The 5890-nt window shown below is 36.8% G+C and overlaps 1 pseudogene; it reads right to left on the reverse strand.

Annotated features, from left to right (window-relative positions):
- Positions 1-3505: 3505 nt before the first annotated feature.
- Positions 3506-3627, reverse strand: LOC113602942 (uncharacterized; annotated as a pseudogene).
- Positions 3628-5890: the final 2263 nt, after the last annotated feature.

The raw sequence follows: 5890 nt of genomic DNA on the forward strand, positions 1-5890 counted from the left end.
AATTCGACAGTAAACACTCAAGTACCTACCACCTAGATTCTACTCTTGACGTGTTGCCTTCACTCTTTTTCCCACAAATCTATTCAAATATGTGCCAGTGTCTATGCCAATTCCTATTCAACTATCCATTTTTTTAATGTATTTCAAAATAGGTTGCAAAGATGAGTATACACCATCCCTAAACATTTCACCATTAAGTTGTCTTTTATCTTTTTAATTGAAGTTTGGTTGACACACTATGTTACATTAGTAAATGGCCTTTTAAAAATCTTCTTATACATGGTGATCTACAGCTTGCTCTATAAATCTATCATCAATCATTCAATAACTCAATATTTTTATTGAGGGTTTACTATGTGTCAGATACTATGCTAGGCCCTGGGGTTACACTGATGAGTAAAACAAATACAGTCCCTGAATAATGGAGCTTACTCTAATAAAGATTTTGAAACTTTCTCCATAATAGTAGTAATAATAATAATTAGTAGTAGTATAACAGTATTATAGCAATGTATAACAACATTATAACAACAAAATAATTATAATTATTATAACAATATAATAAAATTTTGTGTTTGTTGTGTACACTATATTCTTGACATTGCTCTAAGTATTTTTTTTTTTTTTTTTTTGAGAGAGAGAGAGAAAATGAGCTGGAGAGAGGGTCAGGAGGTGAGAGGGAGAGAGAGAATCATTTATTTTTATATATTTTTTATTATTTATTTTTGAGAGAGAGAGAGAGAGAGAGAGAGACAGGGTGCCAGGGGGGAGGGGCAGAGAGGCAGGGAGACAGAATCTGAAGCAGGGTCCAGGCTCTGAGCTGTCAGCACAGAGCCCAACATGGGGCTTGAACCCATGAACCACAAGATCATGATCTGAGCCAAAGTTAAACACCTACCTGACTGAGCCACCCTTGTGCCCCAAAGAGAAGGAGAGGGAATCTTAAGCAGGTTCCACACTCGATACAGACCCCCATATGGGACTCAATCTCACAATCGTGAGATTGAGACCTGAGCCAAAATCAAGGATCAGACACTCAACCAACTTAGTCACCCAGGTACCCCTAAGTATTTTAAATATATTAACTAATTTAACCCTATAAAGTAGAACAGTTATAATCTTCACTTTGCAGATGATGAGACTGAGACACAGAAAGTAAGTAACTTGCCCAGGATCACAAAGCTAGGAAATAACAGAGCTGGAGTATAAACCCAGACAGCCTAGCTCCAGAGTCCACAGGCTGTACCACTACACCACTGCCTCTCCCATATTATCACCATGTTAATAGTATATGATCTACCCTATTCTTTTTTCACAGGTGCATAATATTCCTCAGAATTAATTTCATGCAATTTTTTTAATGAATCCCTTACTTTGAAAATAATTTTTCACTGTCATATTTAATGACACAGCAAATATACATGTTCTTAAATTTTTGTGTATGCACATATTTTGGTTAAATATGTAATAGAAGTAGACTTGCTGAGTCAAAGGTATGCACATTTTAATTCATTTGATTTGATTTGATTTGATTTGATTTGATATTATTTTTTTTAACAGAGAGAGTGTGAGCAGGGGAGAGGGGCAGAGGGGAGAGAGAATCTTAAGCAGGCTCCGTGCTCAGCGTGGATCCCAAAGCAGGGCTGGATCCAATGACCCCGGGATGATGACCTGAGCCAAAATCAAGAGTAGGTCTCTCAAATGACTGAGCCACCTGGGAACCCCTACACATTTTAATTCTAATAGATATTGGATAACTGCCTTCAAAAAATGTTACACCAATCAGGTGGCATTTGAGAAACCTCACTAGTGTTTTAATTTTACTTCTGTAGTTACCATGCAGATGGAGCAAATTTCTCCCCTCTGGTGCCTAGACTATAAAATATTTATGAGCGTAGTGTTTTCATAGACTTCCAAACTCCCTTCAATCACTAAATGTTAGTCTATAACTTTACTATGTGTGATGCTTTTGAATGAAACCAATTGTAAGGGTGTCTTCCTTCCTTCCTTCCTCCCTCCCTCCCTCCCTTCCTTCCTTTTTTCTTTTTGGTCAGGCCTATTGAAATAAAATTTACATACAATGTAACTAACCCTTTTAAAATGTACAGTTCCATGAATTTTGATAAAATGTACATTTTTATAACCATCACCACAATCATGGTAGAGGATTATTCCATCACCCAAAAAAGTTCCCTCATGCCCCTTTGAGGTCATTTCCTACTTTTACCCCCAGCCTGTAGACGTAATTGATCTGTTTTTTGTATCTGTAGTTTTACCTTTTCTAGGATGTCGTATAAATGAACTCATCTGGTATATAGCTTTTTGTGTCTTTTTGTACTTACATTCATGTTGTTTCATCTCTCAGTAGTTATTTCATGTTTACTTCTGAGTGGTTTTCCATTGTGTGGTTTGTACCATGGATCAGTTCACCAACTGAACATTTCAGTTGTTTCTGGTTTATTGCCATTATAAATGAAGCTGTTGTGGGCATTCTTGGATAGATCTTTGTGTGGACGTATTCACTTTCCCTTGCATAAGTACAAAAGAATGGGATGACTGGGTCATATAATAAGTGTATGTTGAACTTTCTGTGATATTGCCAAACTGTTTTCCAAAGCGTCTCTAACTGCATTCCAGTTGACAGTTCCTTCAGAGTTCCAGTTCCTTCAGAGTTTCACCAGCAGTTGGTAATCTACTGGATATGTGCTAATGTCCCATTGTGGTTTCCATTTGCATTCCCTTATAGAGTAATGATGTTGAGCATCTTTTCACGTGCCACCCGTATATTTTCTTTAGGAAAGTGTTCAAATCCTTTGGCCATTTTAAAATTGTTTTTTTACTATTGTGTTTTGAGAGTTCTTTTTATATTGTGGATACAAGTGCTTTATCATATATGTGTTTTACAAATATTACCTTCTAGTCTGTGCCTTGTTTTTTCATTTCTTAACAGTGTTTTACACAAAGGAAAAGGCTTTGGTGAAGGCCAATTGATCAATTTTTTCCTCTTGTGGTTCATATTTTTGGTCTGTCTTGAGAAACTTTTGCCTAACCCAGATTTCTCAACCTTAGCACTATTAGCATTTGGTGATGGATAATTCTATTGTATGTGAGGGATCCCTTGTGTATTGTACAGTGTTTGCCAACATTCCTGGTTTCTACTCGTTAGATCCTAGTAGCAATTCCCCATCTAAAGTTGTATTTGCCAGAAATGTATCCAGACACTGCCAGGTGTCCCCTGGGGCCAAAATCACCCCTGGTTAAGAACCACTGGTCACTTCCAAGATCATAAATATTTTCCTTCGACACTTCTAGAAATTTTTTTAGGTTTAGCTCTTATATTTAAGTCTATGATCAATTCTAAATTAATTTTTGTATATGGTGTGAAGCACAGTAGTTTTTTTCTTTTTCTTTCCTTTCTTTTCTTTCTTTCTTTCTTTCTTTCTTTTTTTTTTTTTTTGGTATATCATTATAGCACATTTTGCAGAAAAGACTTTGCTTTGTCCACTGAATTGACACCTTTTCAAAAATCAGCTGACTTTTATTTGTGGGTCTATTTTTGTTTTCAATTAGCAATAATCACGCCTCGGATAAACCTCATTGGCTACCATACTGCCACTGTGCAAAGCCTGTGGGCCTATTTTTGGACTCTCTCTTCCATTCCATCAAACTTCATGTCTTTCCTGACACAGATACCATACTCTAACTTTATGTGAAATCTTGAAATTAGATAATTTGAGTCTTCTAATTTTGTTTTCTTTTAAAAAAATGTGTTGACCATTTGGATCTTTTGATTTTCCATAAAATTTTAAGTTTTATGGAAACTTGATTTCTACATAAAAAGGGTCTTTGGGATTTGGGTTGAGATTACATTAAATCATTAGGTCAATTTAGAGAGAATTACATCTTGATACTAGTGAATCTTTCAATTCGTACACATGAGACTTTTCTCCAGTTATATAGACTTCTTTTGTTTTGAATTAAATGCTGTACATGTTTTACAGTTTTCATCTTCTCCATTCTTTTTTCAATCTCAGATCTTTCTTCTGTACTTATTGTTCTTTCTGAAATACATTCTTTCGATGTTGCTTTAGTGAGAAAGTCTAGTGGTGATAAAGATTCTCAGTTTATCTGAAAATTCTCAATTTATCTCAAAAGAGTTTTCTGTAAAAACTTTGGAGCTATCCTTCCACACTCATCTAGTTTCCTCTGTTACTGTTTAGAAATAAGTAGTTAAGGGTGGGTAATCTGTTTTTTCTGTCTGGCTGCTTTTAATTTTTTTTTTCTGTCTTTTTTGGTGTTCTGCAGTTCCAATGCTGGCTGTTGACATTTTTAAGGCATTTAGTATTCCCATGCAGAACCCTGGAATGTTCTTCCATGTATTTATTTCTCTTTTTTAAAGAATTAGTTATCTTGAAATTTTATACAAATCTACCACCAAAACCACCCTTGTTATTGAGTCAGCTATTCCCTTCTATGAAGTGTTACCTTCTCTTAGGCACCACATTGGTCTCCTCCAGGAAATCTAAACCCAATTAAAACCCTGTTTTGACATATGACACATTATATAACATCAAAGAAATCTAGATTCTAAGAAGAAATATTTGTAAGTTATATATGTTAAATGTGTGCTCTACCTGTTAAATTAAAGGCTAAAAAAAAACAAACAAACAACACAGGAAACCATCCTATGATAATGCTTCAGATCTCCAAATATCAGTGTCAACTCCACCCCTGCGTTTGATAGCCCTCGAATACCTTTTGGAATTCCTCTTTCTCCAGTACACAGCCACCATGGTGGATGGCCATATGTCCCCTTGAGGAAGGACTGGGAGAATCATTATAGAATGCTCCTGTGGTGTGGTTTCAGGGTTCCTCCTCCTGGTGATCTGGCCACCTCTTCAGTCAACCAGGACCAGATCTGATAACTGACTCAGGCTCAAGAACTGGGCAAAAGATCATGACTTCCTAGTGGATGACCACCTTCATTTTGTCAAACACAGTTTCTTGACAGTATATATCTAGCATTAAGCACAGGGATTGACACATAGTAAGCCCTCAAAACATATTTGGTATATGAATGAATGATGTTTTGGTTTTCCTAGATATAAAAGTTTAGGGTGGTATACATACCTCAGTTAATCAATTGATTACTAAAACTTTTACCTTTCATTAAGTATCCTATTTGACTTACAGGGAGAAGATAGAGGACTCCTCAAGAGAAGAGTCTCTGGAATCAATCAGTGTAGATTTGATAACGCATCCCCTCTTACTATCCCTGAGCCTCATTCTCTCATCTGTAAAATAGGTATAATAATAGCCTCTCTGACCCATAATAGTAGGTCCCTTTCATTCATAATTGATCTAAACATTTGCACTAGTCTCCACCCCACTTGGTTGGAGGGAGAAGGGAAGCAGTAAAATGGGATGCCACAAGAGTTAAACTTGCCAAGTAAAGTTATCTTAGTGTGTGCTGTTTAAACTGTCTCTTGCTGGGTAAATATTCAATAATCTAATCTGTAACTCTACATCAAAGCCATTTCCTCCTTCCTCCCCTTCTTACTTTTCAGGGTGTCTGAGTTCAATGGGAAAAGCCGTGTACCCTCTTAGCGGGAAGAAGTCCTTATGTCCCAAAGTGGATCTTTCTGTAGGCTTTGAAATGTTTGTTGGTCTTAGAGACCCTCCTCAAATTAATATCCTAGATATCAATCAATGTCTGTGGAGACCCTGGGGACATTTGCTGTTGGAATGTGCAGAATTTAGACTATTGGCCTGTACTCCTGGTTGGACTGGGCCCAGTGATCCACAAATGCTGACTTGGCCCGACCTTAGAGAACTCAGGCATTTTCTCTGTCAGACCTGTGGCAGAGGTTGCCAAGTCACTTCTTGCTCC

Source organism: Acinonyx jubatus, chromosome B4 (assembly GCF_027475565.1).
Source record: "Acinonyx jubatus isolate Ajub_Pintada_27869175 chromosome B4, VMU_Ajub_asm_v1.0, whole genome shotgun sequence".
Classification (NCBI taxonomy): Eukaryota; Metazoa; Chordata; class Mammalia; order Carnivora; family Felidae; genus Acinonyx; species Acinonyx jubatus.